This window comes from Chiloscyllium plagiosum, unplaced genomic scaffold (genome assembly GCF_037043375.1).
Source record: "Chiloscyllium plagiosum isolate Xiang-an unplaced genomic scaffold, Cpla_swu_hap1 HiC_scaffold_14, whole genome shotgun sequence".
Classification (NCBI taxonomy): Eukaryota; Metazoa; Chordata; class Chondrichthyes; order Orectolobiformes; family Hemiscylliidae; genus Chiloscyllium; species Chiloscyllium plagiosum.
The window spans coordinates 115,788,505-115,807,782 of record NW_028270152.1 but is presented as its reverse complement, the minus strand read 5'-3'; positions in this window follow the sequence as shown (position 1 = coordinate 115,807,782).

Here is a 19,278-nt window from a genome sequence, read left to right as displayed (position 1 = left end):
GGGAGGGGGTGAGAGAGAGAGGGGGACAGAGAGAGGGGGACAGAGAGAGAGGCGGACAGATAGAGTCGGGACACAGAGGGGGGACAGAGAGAGGGGGCAGAGAGAGGGGGGCAGAGAGAGAGGGGGACAGAGAGAGTGGGACAGAGAGAGGAGGGCAGAGAGAGAGGGGGACAGAGAGAGAGGGGACAGAGAGAGGGGGGGACAGAGAGAGAGGGGCAGAGAGAGAGGGGGCAGAGAGAGAGGGGGGCAGAGAGAGAGGGGGGCAGAGAGTGGGGGAGATAGAGGGCGATAGAAGGGACAGACAGTCGGGGAGATTGAGGTGGTCAGAGAGAGGGGGACAGATAGAGAGGGACAGAGAGTGGGGCAGACTGTGGGGGTTCAGAGAGAGGGGTGACAGAGAGGAGAAGGACAAAGAGAGGGGGACAGAGAAATGGTGACAGAGAGGGGAGAGAGAGAGGGCGACAGAGAATGGGGAATGGAGAGAGGGGGGACAGAGAGAGGGTGACAGAGAGAGAGGGACAGTGAGAGAGGGGGACAGAGAGAGAGAGGGGGGACAGAGAGAGGGGGCAGAGAGTGGGGCAGATAGAGGGGGGGCAGAGAGAGGGGGGATAGAGAGAGGGGGGACAGAGAGACGGTGACAGAGAGGGGGAGAGAGAGGGCGACAGAGAGAGGGGAAAAGAGAAAGGGGGCACAGAGAGAGTGGGGCAGATAGAGGGGGGCAGAGAGGGGGGTTAGAGAGAGGGAGGACAGAGAGACGGTGACAGAGAGGGAGAGAGAGAGAGGGCGACAGAGAGAGGGGAACAGAGAAAGGGGGCACCGAGAGAGTGGGGCAGATAGATGGGGGCAGAGAGGGGGATAGAGAGAGGGAGGACAGAGAGACGGTGACAGAGAGGGAGAGAGAGAGGGCGACAGAGAGAGGGGAACAGAGAAAGGGGGAACAGAGAGAGTGGAGCAGATAGAGGGGGGCAGAGAGAGGGGGGATAGAGAGGGGGGGACAGAGAGAGGGGGGCAGAGAAAGGGGGCACAGAGAGGGAGGGACAGAGAAAGGGGAGACAGAGAGAGGGGGACAGAGTGTGGGGGAGAGAGAGAGGGGGTTCAGAGAGAGGGGGGACAGAGAGAGGGGGGACGGGGGGGACAGAGAGAGGGGGACAGAGTGAGGAGGGACAGAGAGACGATGACAGACAGAGAGCAGAGAGAGGGCGACAGAGCGGGAGGGACAGAGAAAGGGGGGGCAGAGAGAGGGGGGACAGAGAGTGGGGGGAGAGAGAGAGGGGGGACAGAGAGAGGGGGGACAGAGAGAGGGGGGACAGAGAGTGGGGGGACAGAGAGTGGGGGGAGAGAGAGAGGGGGGAGAGAGAGAGGGGGGAGAGAGAGAGGGGGGAGAGAGAGAGGGGGGAGAGAGAGAGGGGGGAGAGAGAGAGGGGGGAGAGAGAGAGGGGGGAGAGAGAGAGGGGGGAGAGAGAGAGGGGGGACAGAGAGAGGGGGGACAGAGAGAGGGGGGACAGAGAGAGGGGGGACAGAGAGAGGGGGGACAGAGAGAGGGGGGACAGAGAGAGGGGGGACAGAGAGAGGGGGGACAGAGAGAGGGGGGACAGAGAGAGGGGGGACAGAGAGACGGTAACAGAGAGGGTGGAGAGAGAGGGCGACAGAGAGGGAGGGACAGAGAAAGAGGGGACAGAGCGAGGGGGGACAGAGCGAGGGGGGACAGAGAGAGGGGGGACAGAGAGGGGGGGACAGAGAGAGGGGGGACAGAGAGAGGGGGGACAGAGAGAGGGGGGACAGAGAGACGAAAACAGAGAGGGGGAGAGAGAGGGCGACAGAGAGAGGGGGATAGAGAGAGGGGGACAGAGGGAGGGGGGACAGAGAGACGGTGACAGAGAGTGGGGAAAGATAGGGCGACAGAGAGAGGCGGGTCAGAGAAAAGCAGGGACAGAGCGAGGCGGGTCAGAGAAAAGGGGGACAGAGAGAGGGGGTCAGAGAGAGAGGGGAGAGAGAGAGGGGACAGAGAGAGGGGGACCGAGAGAGAGGGGAGAGAGAGAGGAGACAGAGAGTGGGGCAGATAGAGGGGGTCAGAGAGAGGGATGACAGAGAGAGGGGAACAGAGAGAGGGGAACAGAGAGAGGGGCAGAGAGAGAGGGGGGACAGAGAGAGGGGGGACAGAGAGAGGGAGAGAGAGAGAGGGGGGACAGAGAGAGGGAGACAGTGAGTGGGGGGACAGAGAGGGGGCAGAGAGAGGGGGGACAGAGAGAAGGGGGACAGAGAGAGGGGGGACAGAGAGAGGGCGACAGAGAGAGGCTGGACAGAGAGAGGGGAACAGAGAGAGGGGAACAGAGAGAGGGGAACAGAGAGAGGGCGACAGAGAGAGGGCGACAGAGAGAGGGGGACAGAGAGAGGGGGACAGAGAGAGGGGGACAGAGAGAGGGGGACAGAGAGAGGGGGACAGAGAGAGGGGGACAGAGAGAGGGGGACAGAGAGAGGGGGACAGAGAGAGGGGGACAGAGAGAGGGGGACAGAGAGAGGGGGACAGAGAGAGGGGGACAGAGAGAGTGCGAAAGAGTGAGGGGGTCAGAGTGAGGGGGGACAGAGAACGGGGGTCAGAGAAAAGGGGGGGACAGAGAGAGGGGATCAGAGAGCGCGGGGGAGAGAGAGGGGACAGAGAGAGGGGGACAGAGAGAGAGGGGACAGAGAGTGGGGTAGATAGAGGGGTGCAGAGAGAGGGGGGACAGAGAGAGGGGGGACAGAGCGAGGGGGGACAGAGCGAGGGGGGACAGAGCGAGGGGGGACAGAGCGAGGGGGGACAGAGCGAGGGGGGACAGAGCGAGGGGGGACAGAGCGAGGGGGGACAGAGCGAGGGGGGACAGAGCGAGGGGGGACAGAGCGAGGGGGGACAGAGCGAGGGGGGACAGAGCGAGGGGGGACAGAGCGAGGGGGGACAGAGAGAGAGAGGGGGGACAGAGAGAGGGGGACAGAGAGAGAGGGGGCTGAGAGAGTGGGGACAGAGAGGGGGGGGACAGAGAGAGAGGGGGGGAATGAGAGAGACGGTGACAGAGAGGGGGCAGAGAGAGGGGGTACAGAGAGAGAGTGGACAGGGGGGACAGAGAGACGGTGACAAAGAGGGGACAGAGAGAGGGCGACAGAGAGAGGACAGAGAGAGGGGTGACAGAGAGGGGGGACAGAGAGAGAGGGGACAGAGAGGGGGAGACCGAGAGAGAGGGGCAGATAGAGGGGGGCAGAAAGGGGGGGGCACAGAGGGAGGGGGGACAGAGAGGGGGCAGAAAGAGAGCGACAGAGAGAGAGGGGGACAGAGAGAGGGGGTGACAGAGCGGGGGCAGAGAGTGGGTGAAAGAGAGAGCGGGACAGAGGGAGAGGGGGCAGATAGAGGGGGACAGAGAGAGGGGGACAGAGAGATCGTGACAGAGAGGGGGCAGAGAGGGGGGACAGAGCGCAGTGGGGGACAGAGAGAAGGGGGGAGAAAGAGGGGATCAGAGGGAGGGGGGACAGAGAGTGGGGGACAGAGAGAGGGGTACAGAGTGGGGGAGAGAGAGGGGGCAGAGAGAGGAGGACTGAGGGGGGACAGAGAGACGTTGACAGAGAGGGTTAGAGAGTGGGCACAGAGAGAGGGGGACAGAGAGAGGGGGGAATAGAGAGAGGGGGATAGAGAGAGGGGGAGAGAGGAGGAGGGGAGCAGAGAGAGGGGACCAGAGAGAGGGGTACAGAGGGAGGGGTGACAGGGAGACGGTGACAGAGAGGGTGCAAACAGAGAGAGGGGACAGTGACGGGGGGACAGGGAGAGGGGGGGACAGAGAGAGATGGGGACAGAGAGAGGAGGAGCAGAGAGAGGGGACAGAGGGAGGGGGACAGAGAGACGATGACAGAGAGAGGGGGCAGAGAGAGGGTGACAGAGGGGGGGGGGACAGAGAGCGGGGGAGAGAGAGAGGGGTACAGCGAGACGGGTACAGAGAGACGGGGACGGAGGGGGGGACGGGGGAACAGAGAGAGGGGTGGACAGACAGAGGGGGACAGAGAGATTGGGACAGAGAGACGGGGACAAAGAGGGGGGACAGAGAGGGGTGAGGACGGAGAGAGGGGGGACAGAGAGGGGTGAGGACAGAGAGAGGGGGGGTGACAGAGAGAGGGGGGGTGACAGAGAGAGGGGTGACAGAGAGAGATGGGGACAGAGAGGGGGGACAGAGAGACAGGGACAAAGAAAGGGGGAAGAGAGGGGGTGACAGAGAGAGAGGGGGGACAGAGAGGGGGGAGAGAGAGGGGGCAGAGAGAGGAGGGACAGAGAGAGGGGGTACAGAGAGAGGGGGAGCAGAGGGGGGGACAGAGAGGGGGGGACGGGGGGGAGACAGAGGGGAGGGACAGAGGGAGGGGACAGAGGGAGGGGTGACAGAGAGGGGGCAGAGAGAGGGGGGACAGAGAAAGGGGATCAGAGAGAGGGGGACAGGGGGGGGGAACAGAGAGAGATGGGGGACAGAGAGAGATGGGGACAGAGAGGGGGACACAGAGAGAGCAGGACAGAGAGAGGGGGACAGGGAGAGGGGGGACAGAGAGCGGGGGAGATAGAGGGTGTCAGTGAGAGGGCGTCAGAGAGAGAGGGGTACAGAGAGAGGGGGTACAGAGAGTGGGGGTACAGAGAGTGGGGGTACAGAGAGTGGGGGACAGAGAGTGGGGGACAGAGAGTGGGGGACAGAGAGTGGGGGACAGAGAGTGGGGGACAGAGAGTGGGGGACAGAGAGGGGGGACAGAGAGGGGGGACAGAGAGGGGGGACAGAGAGGGGGGACAGAGAGGGGGGACAGAGAGGGGGGACAGAGAGGGGGGACAGAGAGGGGGGACAGAGAGGGGGGACAGAGAGGGGGGACAGAGAGCGGGGACAGAGAGCGGGGGAGATAGAGGGCGTCAGTGAGAAGGGGTCAGAGAGAGAGGGGACAGAGAGAGAGGGGACAGAGAGAGGGGGACAGAGAGAGGGGGACAGAGAGAGGGGGACAGAGAGAGGGGGACAGAGAGAGGGGGACAGAGAGAGGGGGACAGAGTGGGGGAGAGAGAGGGGGAGAGAGAGGGGGAGAGAGAGGGCCACAGAGAGAGGGGGACAGAAAGAGGGGGACAGAGAGAGGGGGACAGAGAGAGGGGGACAGAGAGAGGGGGACAGAGAGAGGGGGACAGAGAGAGGGGGACAGAGAGAGGGGGACAGAGAGAGGGGGACAGAGAGAGGGGGACAGAGAGAGGGGGGACAGAGAGAGGGGCACAGAGTGTGGCGGAGATAGAGAGAGGGGGGCAGAGAGAGGGGGCAGAGAGTGGGGGAACAGAGAGAGGGGGGACAGAGAGAAGGAGTCAGAGAGAAGGGGAGACAGAGAGAGGGGGACAGAGAGAGGGGGCAGAGAGAGGGGGACAGAGAGAGGGGGTCAGAGGGAGTGGGGACAAAGAGTTGGGGACAGACAGAGAGAGGGAACAGAGACGGTTGGACAGAGAGACGGGGAGACAGAGAGAGGTGACAGAGAGTGTGTCAGAGAGAGGGGAACAGAGAGAGGGGGATGGAGAGAGTGGGGGACAGAGGGGGTTGGGGGGACGGAGAGGGAGAAGACAGAGAGAGGAGGGACAGAGGGGGTGCAGTAAGAGATGGGGACAGAAAGAGCACGGGGACAGAGAGAGGGGGGACAGAGATGGGGGGACAGAGAAAGTGGGACAGAGAGAGGGGGGACAGAGAGAGGGGACAGAGAGAGAGGGAGACAGAGGGAGGGGGTCAGAAGGAGGTGTACAGAGTGGGGAAGAGAGGGGGGTCAGAGAGAGGGGGTCAGAGAGAGGGGAAAAGAGAGAGTAGGACAGAGAGACGGGTATACAGAGAGGTGACAGAGAGGGGGCTGAGAGAGTGCGACAGAGAGAGGGTGACAGAGAGAGGGAGGGACAGAGAGAGGCGGGTGGGAGAGAGAGGGGGACCGAGAGAGGGGGAAGAGAGAGGGGGGGACAGAAAGAGGAGGACAGAGAGAGGGGGTCAGAGAGAGAGGGGGACAGAGAGAGAGGGACAGAGAGAGAGGGTGTCAGAGAGCGAGGGGGACAGAGAGAGGGGGTACAGAGAGAGAGGGGGACAGAGAGAGATGGACAGAGATAGAAGGGGACAGAGAGAGAGGGGGACAGAGAGAGAGGGGGACAGAGAGAGAGGGGGACAGAGCGAGAGGGGGACAGAGAGAGAGGGGGACAGAGAGAGAGGGGGACAGAGAGAGAGGGGGACAGAGAGAGGGGGGGACAGAGAGAGGGGGACAGAGAGAGGGGGACAGAGAGAGGGGGACAGAGAGAGGGGACATAGGGAGGGGGGACAGAGAGAGGGGGACAGAGAGAGTGGGAACAGAGAGAGTAGGGGCAGAGAGAGGGGACAGAGGGAGGGGGGGCAGAGAGACGATGACAGAGAGGGGGCAGAGAGAGGGTGACAGAGAGGGGGACAGAGAGCGGGGGAGAGAGAGAGGGGTACAGAGACACGGGTACAGAGAGACGGGGACAGAGGGGGGGAACGGGGGAACAGAGAGAGGGGTGGACAGAGATAGGGGGACAGAGAGACAGGGACAGAGAGACGGGGACAAAGAGGGGGGACAGAGAGGGGTGAGGACAGAGAGAGGGGGGACAGAGAGGGGTGAGGACAGAGAGAGATGGGGTCAGAGAGAGGGGGGACAGAGAGACGGGGACAAAGAAAGGGGGCAGAGAGAGGGTGACAGAGAGAGAAGGGGGACAGAGAGAGGGGGAGAGAGGGTGCAGAGAGAGGGGGGACAGAGAGAGGGGGTATAGAGAGATGGGTACAGATGGAGGGGGGACAGAGAGAGGGGGAACGGGGGTGACAGAGAGGGGGGGACAGAGGGAGGGGTGACAGAGATGGGGAAGAGAGAGGGGGAAAGAGAGAGGGGGGATGGAGAGAGTGGGGGACAGAGGGGGTTGGGGGGACGGAGAGGGAGAGGACAGAGAGAGGATGGACAGAGGGGGGACTGTAAGAGATGGGAACAGAAAGAGCACGGGGACAGAGAGAGGGGGGAGAGAGAGGGGGGAGAGAGAGAGGGGACAGAGAGGGGGGACAGAGAAAGGGGGATAGAGAGAGGGGGACAGAGAGAGGGGGACACAGAGAGAGGGGGACAGAGAGAGAGGGGGACAGAGAGAGGGGGTCAGAAGAAGGGGTACAGAGTGGGGGAGAGAGAGGGGGTCAGAGAGAGGGAAAAGAGAGAGTAGGACAGAGAGACGGGTACACAGAGAGGTGACGACAGAGAGAGGGAGGGACAGAGAGAGGGGGGGTCAGAGAAATAAGGGGACGGAGAGAGAGGGACAGAGAGAGAGGGGGTACAGAGAGAGAGAGGGGGGGACAGAGAGAGAGGGGGTCAGAGTGGGGGAGAGAGAGGATTTCAGTGAGCGGGGGACAGAGAGGGGCGGACAAAGAGAGAGGGGGGCAGAGAGAGGAACACAGAGTGTGAGGAGGAGGTAGACGGGGTCAGAGAGCGCGGAGATAGAGGGGGTCAGAGGGAGGAGGGACAGAGAGTGGGGAAGATAGAGATTAGATTATATTACAGTGTGGAAACAGGCCCTTTGGCCCAACAAGTCCACACCGACCCGCCGAAGTGCAACCCACCCATACCCCTACATTTACCCCTTACCTAACACTACGGGCAATTTAACCTGGCCAATTCACTTGACCCTGCACATTTTTGGACTGTGGGAGGAAACCGGAGCACCCGGAGGAAACCCACGCAGACACGGGGAGAATGTGCAAACTCCACACAGTCAGTCGCCTGAGGCGGGAATTGAACCCGGGTCTCTGGCGCTGTGAGGCAGCAGTGCTAACCACCGCGCCACCGTGCCGCCCACGGGGACAGAGAGAGAGAGGGAGACAGAGAGTGAGGGACACAGAGAGTGAGGGAGATGGGGGGGGGGGGGGTCAGAGAGAGGGGGACGAAAAGAGGGGGAGGTAGACGGGGTCAGAGAGAGCGAGACAGATGGCGGGGAGGTAGTCAGAGGGATGGGGGGACAGAGAGTAGGGGACAGAGAGAGGGGTACAGAGTGGCAGAGAGAGGGGGACAGAGAGTGGGCAGAGAGAGGGCAACAGAGAGAGGGGGACAGAGACCGGGGGAGAGAAAGGGGAACAGAGAGAGAGATGGGGACAGAGAGAGAGGAGGACAGAGAGAGGGGGGGGGCAGAAAGAGGGGGGAAGAGAGAGAGGGGGCAGAGAGAGAGGGGGAGAGAGAGAGAGGGGGACCGAGAGAGAGAGGGGAACAGAGAGGGGGGACAGAGAGAGAGGGGGACAGAGAAAGAGGGGGACAGAGAGCGGGGGGAACAGAGAACAGGGGGGACAGAGAGCTGGGAGGTAGAGAGCGGGGGAGACAGAGAGAGGGAGACAGAGAGGGGGGTACAGAGAGAGGGGGACAGAGAGCGGGGGAGGTAGAGGGCGTCAGTGAGAGGGGGTCAGAGAGAGAGTGGGACAGAGAGAGGTCAACAGAGAGAGGGGGACAGAGAGAGGGGGACAGAGAGTGGGGGACAGAGAGTGGGGGACAGAGAGTGGGGCACAGAGAGTGGGGCACAGAGAGTGGGGCACAGAGAGTGGGGCACAGAGAGTGGGGCACAGAGAGTGGGGCACAGAGAGTGGGGCACAGAGAGTGGGAGAGAGAGTGGGGGAGAGAGTAGGGGAGAGAGTAGGGGAGAGAGAGGGCTACAGAGAGAGGGGACAGAGAGGGAGCAGAGAGAGGGGGGACAGAGAGAGGGGGACAGAGAGAGGGGGACAGAGAGAGGGGGATAGAGAGGGAACAGAGAGAGGGGGACAGAGAGGGCGGGACAGAGAGAGGGGCATAGAGAGTGGGGAAGATAGAGGGGGTCAGAGGGAATGGGGACAGAGAGAGGGTTACAGAGTGGGGGAAAGAGAGGTTGTCAGAGAAAGGGGGACAGAGAGAGGGGGGACAGAGAGAAGGGGGACAGAGAGAGGGCTACAGAGAGCAGGGGACAGAGAGCGGGGACAGAGAGAGGGGGACAGAGAGGGGGACAGAGAGGGGGACAGAGAGGGGGACAGAGAGGGGGACAGAGAGGGGGACAGAGAGGGGGGGATAGAGAGTGGGGGATAGAGAGTGGGGGATAGAGAGTGGGGGACAGAGAGTGGGGGGATGGAGAGAGTCGGGGACAGAGGAGGTCGTGGGGGGACAGAGGGCGAGAGGACAAAAGAGGGGGCAGAAAGAGGGGACAGAGGGAGGGGGGACCGAGAGAGGGAGACAGAGAGAGGGGGAGATATAGGGGGTCATAGGGAGGGGGGAGAGAGAGTGGGGGAGAGGGAGGGGGAGAGAGAGGACTACAGAGAGAGTGGGACAGAGAGAGGGAGACAGAGAGAGGGGGTAGAAAGAGGGCGACAGAGGGAGTGGGACAGATGGAGTGGGACAGAGGGAAAGGGGACAGAGAGACGGGGTCAGATAGAGGGGGACAGAGAGAGGGGGAGATAGGGGGGACAGAGAGTGGGGGACTGAGAGAGGGGTATAGAGTGGGGGACAGAGAGTGCTTCAGAAAGAGGGGGATAGAGAGCCGGGGACAGAGACTGCGGGACAGAGAGAGGGGGATGGACTGAATGGGGAACGGGGGGCAGGGGTGGACGGAGAGGGAGTGGACAGAAAGAGGAGGGATAGAGAGAGGGGACAGAAAGAGATGCGGACAGAGAGCACGGGGACAGAGAGAGAGAGGGAACAGAGACAGTGGGACAGAGGGAGGGGCTACAGAGAGAGGGGGGACAGAGGGAGGGGGACAGAGGGAAGGGAGACAGAGAGATGGTGACTGGGAGGGAGCAGAGAGAGGTGGACAGAGAGGGGGGGACAGAGAGAGAGGGGGTCAGAAAGAGGGCGACAGAGAGAGGGGGGACAGAGAGAGGGGACAGAGAGAGAGAGGGACAGAGGGAGGGGGACAGAGAGAGGGGGACAGAGAGAGGGGGACAGAGGGAGGGGGGACAGAGAGAGGGGGACAGAGAGAGAGGGGGACAGAGAGGGGGAACAGAGAGGGGGGGACAGAGAGGGGGGGACAGAGAGGGGGGGACAGAGAGGGGGGGACAGAGAGGGGGGGACAGAGAGGGGGGGACAGAGAGGGGGGGACAGAGAGGGGGGGACAGAGAGGGGGGGACAGAGAGGGGGGGACAGAGAGGGGGGGACAGAGAGGGGGGGACAGAGAGGGGGGGACAGAGAGAGGGGGACAGAGAGAGGGGGACAGAGAGAGGGGGGAAAGAGAGAGGGGGAACAGAGAGAGAGATGGGGACAGAGAGTGAGGGGGACAGAGAGGGGGCAGAGAGTGGGCGACAGAGATAGGGCCACAGAGAGTGAGGGAGATAGAGGGGTTCAGAGAGAAGGGGGACAGAGAGTGGGGGACAGACAGTGGGGGGACAGAGAGAGGGGCTACAGAGAGAGGGGGGGACAGAGAGGGGGGGCTAGAGGGAGGGGGACAGAGGGAGGGGGGACAGAGAGATGGTGACTGGGAGGGAGCAGAGAGAGGTGGACAGAGAGGGGGGAACAGAGAGAGAGGGGGTCAGAAAGAGGGCGACAGAGAGAGGGGGGACAGAGAGAGGGGGAGAGAGAGAGAGGGACAGAGGGAGGGGGACAGAGAGAGGGGGCAGAGGGAGGGGGGACAGAGAGAGGGGGACATAGAGGTGGGGACAGAGAGTGGGGGACAGAGAGTGGGGGACAGAGAGTGGGGGACAGAGAGTGGGGGACAGAGAGAGATGGGGACAGTGAGAGGGGGGAACAGTGAGAGTCGGGGACAGAGAGAGGGGCTACAGAGAGGGGGGGCCAGAGGGAGGGGGACAGAGGGAGGGGGGACAGAGGGAGGGGGACAGAGAGAGGGGATAGAGAGAGGGGGACAGAGAGAGAGGGACAGAGGGAGGGGAACAGAGAGAGGGGGCAGAGGGAGGGCGACAGAGGGAGGGGGACAGAGAGAGGGGGACAGAGGGAGGGGGACAGAGGGAGGGGGACAGAGGGAGGGGGACAGAGGGAGGGGGACAGAGGGAGGGGGACAGAGGGAGGGGGACAGAGGGAGGGGGGACAGAGAGAGGGGACAGAGAGAGAGGGGCACAGATAGTGTGGGTGATAGATGGGGTCAAATAGAGGGGACGGAAAGAGGGGGAGGTAGAGGGGGGCAGTGAGAGCAGGACAGAGAGATGTGGAGATAGAGGGGTCAGAGGGAGGGACGACAGAGAGTGGGGGGACAGAGACACTCTCTGTCCCCCCACAATCTCTCTCTCACACACACATTCTCTCTCTCACACACACATTCTCTCTCTGACACACACATTCTCACTCTCACACACACATTCTCTCTCTCACACACACACATTCTCTCTCTCACACTCATTCTCTCTCTCACACACGCATTCTCTCTCTCACATACGCATTCTCTCTCACACACACACATTCTCTCTCTGACACACACATTCTCTCTCTCACACACACACACTCTCTCTCACACACACACACTCTCTCACACACACACACACTCTCTCACACACACACACATTCTCTCACACACACATTCTCTCTCTCACACATACATTCTCTCTCTCACACACACGCATTCTCTCTCTCACACACGCATTCTCTCTCTCACACACGCATTCTCTCTCTCACACACGCACGCATTCTCTGTCTCACACGCACACGCATTCTCTCACACACGCATTCTCTCTCTTGCACACACGCATTCTCTCTCTCTCACACACGCATTCTCTCTCTTGCACACACGCATTCTCTCTCTCTCACACACGCATTCTCTCTCACACACATTCTCTCTCTCACACACTCATTCTCTCTCTCTCACACACATTATCTCTCTCTCACACATACACATTCTCTCTCACACACACACATTCTCTCTCTGACACACACATTCTCACTCTCACACACACACACATTCTCTCTCTCACACGCATTCTCTCTCACACACACACATTCTCTCTCTGACACACACATTCTCTCTCACACACACACATTCTCTCTCACACACACACATTCTCTCTCACACACACACATTCTCTCTCTCACACACACACTCTCGCTCTCACACACACACTCTCTCTCACACACACACTCTCTCTCTCACACATTCTCTCTCTCACACACATTCTCTCACACACATACATTCTCTCTCTCACACACACATTATCTCTCTCACACACACGCATTCTCTCTCTCGCACACGCATTCTCTCTCTCTCTCACACACGCATTCTCTGTCTCACACGCACACGCATTCTCTCACACACGCATTCTCTCTCTTGCACACACGCATTCTCTCTCTCTCACACACACGCATTCTCTCTCACACACATTCTCTCTCTCACACACACATTATCTCTCTCTCACACACATTATCTCTCTCTCACACATACACATTCTCTCTCACACACACTCATTCTCTCTCTCACACGCACACGCATTCTCTCTCTCTCTCACACACACATTCTCTCTCACGCACGCATTCTCTCTCACACACACTCATTCTCTCTCTCACACGCACCCTCTCTCGCACACACACCCGCATTCTCTCTCGCACACACACATTCTCTCTCTCACACACACATTCTCTCTCTCACACACACGCATTCTCTCTCTCACACGCACACTCATTCTCTCTCTCTCACAAACATACTCTCTCTCTCACACACGCATTCTCTCTCTCACACGCACACACATTCTCTCACACACACGCATTCTCTCTCACACACACTCATTCTCTCTCGCACACACACCCGCATTCTCTCTCGCACACACACATTCTCTCTCTCACACACACATTCTCTCTCTCACACACACGCATTCTCTCTCTCACACGCACACTCATTCTCTCTCTCTCACAAACATACTCTCTCTCTCACACACGCATTCTCTCTCTCACACGCACACACATTCTCTCACACACACTCATTCTCTCTCTCACACGCACACGCATTCTCTCTCTCACACACACATTCTCTCTCACACACACACATTCTCTCTCTCTCACGCACACACATTCTCTCTCTCACACGCACACGCATTCTCTCTCTCACACGCACACGCATTCTCTCTCTCACACGCACACGCATTCTCTCTCTCACACGCACACGCATTCTCTCTCTCACACGCACACGCATTCTCTCTCTCACACGCACACGCATTCTCTCTCTCACACGCACACGCATTCTCTCTCTCACACGCACACGCATTCTCTCTCTCACACGCACACGCATTCTCTCTCTCACACGCACACGCATTCTCTCTCTCACACGCACATTCTCTCTCTCACACGCACATTCTCTCTCACACACGCACATTCTCTCTCACACACACTCATTCTCTCTCACACACACACATTCTCTCTCACACACATTATCTCTCTCTCACACACATTATCTCACTCTCACACACACACATTCTCTCTCACACACACTCATTCTCTCTCTCACACGCATTCTCTCTCTCACACACACATTCTCTCTCACACACACACATTCTCTCTCACACACACACATTCTCTCTCTCACACGCACCCGCATTCTCTCTCACACACACGCATTCTCTCTCTCACACACACATTCTCTCTCACACACACACATTCTCTCTCACACACACACATTCTCTCTCACACACACACATTCTCTCTCTCACACGCACCCGCATTCTCTCTCACACACACGCATTCTCTCTCTCACACGCACACGCATTCTCTCTCTCACACGCACACGCATTCTCTCTCTCACACGCACATTCTCTCTCACACACGCATTCTCTCTCACACACACTCATTCTCTCTCTCACACGCACCCGCATTCTCTCTCGCACACACACATTCTCTCTCACACACACACGCATTCTCTCTCTCACACACACATTCTCTCTCACACACATTATCTCTCTCTCACACACACACATTCTCTCTCACACACACTCATTCTCTCTCTCACACACACATTCTCTCTCACACACACACATTCTCTCTCACACACGCATTCTCTCTCACACACACGCATTCTCTCTCTCACACACACATTCTCTCTCACACACACACATTCTCTCTCTCACACGCACCCGCATTCTCTCTCACACACACGCATTCTCTCTCTCACACGCACACGCATTCTCTCTCTCACACGCACATTCTCTCTCACACACGCATTCTCTCTCACACACACTCATTCTCTCTCTCACACGCACCCGCATTCTCTCTCGCACACACACATTCTCTCTCACACACACACGCATTCTCTCTCTCACACACACATTCTCTCTCACACACATTATCTCTCTCTCACACACATTATCTCTCTCTCACACACACACATTCTCTCTCACACGCACCCGCATTCTCTCTCACACACACGCATTCTCTCTCTCACACACACATTCTCTCTCACACACACTCATTCTCTCTCACACACACACATTCTCTCTCACACACACACATTCTCTCTCTCACACGCACCCGCATTCTCTCTCACACACACGCATTCTCTCTCGCACACGCACACGCATTCTCTCTCTCACACGCACACGCATTCTCTCTCTCACACGCACACGCATTCTCTCTCTCACACGCACATTCTCTCTCACACACGCATTCTCTCTCACACACACTCATTCTCTCTCTCACACGCACCCGCATTCTCTCTCGCACACACACATTCTCTCTCACACACACACGCATTCTCTCTCTCACACACACATTCTCTCTCACACACATTATCTCTCTCTCACACACACACATTCTCTCTCACACACACTCATTCTCTCTCTCACACACACATTCTCTCTCACACACACACATTCTCTCTCACACACACACATTCTCTCTCTCACACGCATTCTCTCTCACACACACGCATTCTCTCTCTCACACACACATTCTCTCTCACACACACACATTCTCTCTCACACACACACATTCTCTCTCTCACACGCACCCGCATTCTCTCTCACACACACGCATTCTCTCTCTCACACGCACACGCATTCTCTCTCTCACACGCACATTCTCTCTCACACACGCATTCTCTCTCACACACACTCATTCTCTCTCGCACACACACCCGCATTCTCTCTCTCACACACACATTCTCTCTCTCACACACACGCATTCTCTCTCTCACACGCACACTCATTCTCTCTCTCTCACAAACATACTCTCTCACACACACACATTCTCTCTCTCACACGCACCCGCATTCTCTCTCACACACACGCATTCTCTCTCTCACACACACATTCTCTCTCTCACACGCACCCGCATTCTCTCTCACACACACGCATTCTCTCTCTCACACGCACACGCATTCTCTCTCTCACACGCACATTCTCTCTCACACACGCATTCTCTCTCACACACACCCGCATTCTCTCTCTCACACACACATTCTCTCTCTCACACACACGCATTCTCTCTCTCACACGCACACTCATTCTCTCTCTCTCACAAACATACTCTCTCTCTCACACACGCATTCTCTCTCTCTCACACACACGCATTCTCTCACACGCACACGCATTCTCTCTCTCACACACACATTCTCTCTCTCACACGCACACGCATTCTCTCTCTCACACACACATTCTCTCTCACACACACACATTCTCTCTCACACACACACATTCTCTCTCTCACACGCACCCGCATTCTCTCTCACACACACGCATTCTCTCTCTCACACACACATTCTCTCTCACACACACTCATTCTCTCTCACACACACACATTCTCTCTCTCACACGCACCCGCATTCTCTCTCACACACACGCATTCTCTCTCTCACACGCACACGCATTCTCTCTCTCACACGCACACGCATTCTCTCTCTCACACGCACACGCATTCTCTCTCTCACACGCACACGCATTCTCTCTCTCACACGCACATTCTCTCTCACACACGCATTCTCTCTCACACACGCATTCTCTCTCACACACACTCATTCTCTCTCTCACACGCACCCGCATTCTCTCTCGCACACACACATTCTCTCTCACACACACACGCATTCTCTCTCTCACACACACATTCTCTCTCACACACATTATCTCTCTCTCACACACACACATTCTCTCTCACACACACTCATTCTCTCTCTCACACACACATTCTCTCTCACACACACACATTCTCTCTCACACACACACATTCTCTCTCTCACACGCATTCTCTCTCACACACACGCATTCTCTCTCTCACACACACATTCTCTCTCACACACACACATTCTCTCTCACACACACTCATTCTCTCTCTCACACGCACCCGCATTCTCTCTCTCACACACACATTCTCTCTCTCACACACACGCATTCTCTCTCTCACACGCACACTCATTCTCTCTCTCTCACAAACATACTCTCTCTCTCACACACGCATTCTCTCTCTCACACGCACACACATTCTCTCACACACACGCATTCTCTCACACGCACACGCATTCTCTCACACGCACACGCATTCTCTCTCTCACACACACATTCTCTCTCTCACACGCACACGCATTCTCTCTCTCACACGCACACGCATTCTCTCTCTCACACGCACACGCATTCTCTCTCTCACACGCACACGCATTCTCTCTCTCACACGCACACGCATTCTCTCTCTCACACGCACACGCATTCTCTCTCTCACACGCACACGCATTCTCTCTCTCACACGCACACGCATTCTCTCTCTCACACGCACACGCATTCTCTCTCTCACACGCACACGCATTCTCTCTCTCACACGCACACGCATTCTCTCTCTCACACGCACACGCATTCTCTCTCTCACACGCACACGCATTCTCTCTCTCACACGCACACGCATTCTCTCTCTCACACGCACACGCATTCTCTCTCTCACACGCACACGCATTCTCTCTCTCACACGCACACGCATTCTCTCTCTCACACGCACACGCATTCTCTCTCTCACACGCACACGCATTCTCTCTCTCACACGCACACGCATTCTCTCTCTCACACGCATTCTCTCTCACACACGCATTCTCTCTCACACACACTCATTCTCTCTCTCTCACACACACACATTCTCTCTCGCACACACACATTCTCTCTCGCACACACACATTCTCTCTCACACACACACATTCTCTCTCACACACACACATTCTCTCTCACACACACACCCGCATTCTCTCTCACACACACGCATTCTCTCTCTCACACACACATTCTCTCTCACACACACACATTCTCTCTCTCACACGCACCCGCATTCTCTCTCACACACACGCATTCTCTCTCTCACACGCACACGCATTCTCTCTCTCACACGCACACGCATTCTCTCTCTCACACGCACACGCATTCTCTCTCTCACACGCACACGCATTCTCTCTCTCACACGCACATTCTCTCTCACACACGCATTCTCTCTCACACACACTCATTCTCTCTCTCACACGCACCCGCATTCTCTCTCGCACACACACATTCTCTCTCACACACACACGCATTCTCTCTCTCACACACACATTCTCTCTCACACACATTATCTCTCTCTCACACACACACATTCTCTCTCACACACACTCATTCTCTCTCTCACACGCATTCTCTCTCACACACACACATTCTCTCTCACACACACACATTCTCTCTCACACACACACATTCTCTCTCTCACACGCACCCGCATTCTCTCTCACACACACGCATTCTCTCTCACACACGCATTCTCTCTCACACGCACACACATTCTCTCTCACACACGCATTCTCTCTCACACACACTCATTCTCTCTCTCACACGCACACGCATTCTCTCTCTCACACACACATTCTCTCTCACACACACACATTCTCTCTCACACACACACATTCTCTCTCACACACACGTTCTCTCTCACACACACTCATTCTCTCTCTCACACGCACACGCATTCTCTCTCTCACACACGCATTCTCTCTCACACACACGCATTCTCTCTCACACACACGCATTCTCTCTCACACACACGCATTCTCTCTCACACACACGCATTCTCTCTCACACACACGCATTCTCTCTCACACACACGCATTCTCTCTCACACACGCACCCGCATTCTCTCTCGCACACACACATTCTCTCTCACACACACACATTCTCTCTCTCACACACACGCATTCTCTCTCTCACACACACATTCTCTCTCACACACACGCATTCTCTCTCACACACACGCATTCTCTCTCACACACGCACCCGCATTCTCTCTCGCACACACACATTCTCTCTCACACACACACATTCTCTCTCTCACACACACGCATTCTCTCTCTCACACACACATTCTCTCTCACACACACATTCTCTCTCACACACACACATTCTCTCTCACACACACACGCGTTCTCTCTCTCACACGCACACTCATTCTCTCTCTCACATTCTCTCTCTCTCACACACGCATTCTCTCTCTCACACACGCATTCTCTCTCTCACACACGCACACGCATTCTCTCTCGCACACACACATTCTCTCTCTCACACACACATTCTCTCTCTCACGCATTCTCTCTCTCTCTCTCACACACGCATTCTCTCTCTCTTGCGCACACGCATTCACTCTCTCACACACATTCTCTCTCTCTCTCACACGCATTCTCTCTCACACACACATTCTCTCTCACACACGCATTCTCTCTCATACACACATTCTCTCTCTCTCACACACACATGCATTCACTCTCACACTCATTCTCTCTCTCTCACACACACGCATTCTCTCTCTCTCACGCATTCTCTCTCTCTCACACGCGCGCATTCTCTCTCTCGCACACACGCATTCTCTCTCGCACACACGCATTCTCTCTCGCACACACACGAATCCTCTCTCTCACACACTCATTCTCTCTCTCATGCACGCATTCTCTCTCTCGCACACTCATTCTCTCTCTCACGCACGCATTCGCTCTCTTGCACACTAATTCTCTCTCTCTCGCATGCATTCTCTCTCTCGCACGCATTCTCTCTCTCACGCACGCATTCTCTCTCTCACGCACGCATTCTCTCTTGCACACTCATTTTCTCTCTCTTGCACGTATTCGCTCTCTCTCTCCCACACTCATTCTCTCTCTCTCGCACGCATTCTCTCTCTCACGCACGCATTCTCTCTCTCACGCACGCATTCTCTCTTGCACACTCATTTTCTCTCTCTTGCACGTATTCGCTCTCTCTCTCCCACACTCATTCTCTCTCTCATGCACGCATTCTCTCTCTCGTGCACTCATTCTCTCTCTCACATACACATTCTCTCTCTCTAAGACGCATTCTCTCTAACACACATTCTCTCTCTCGC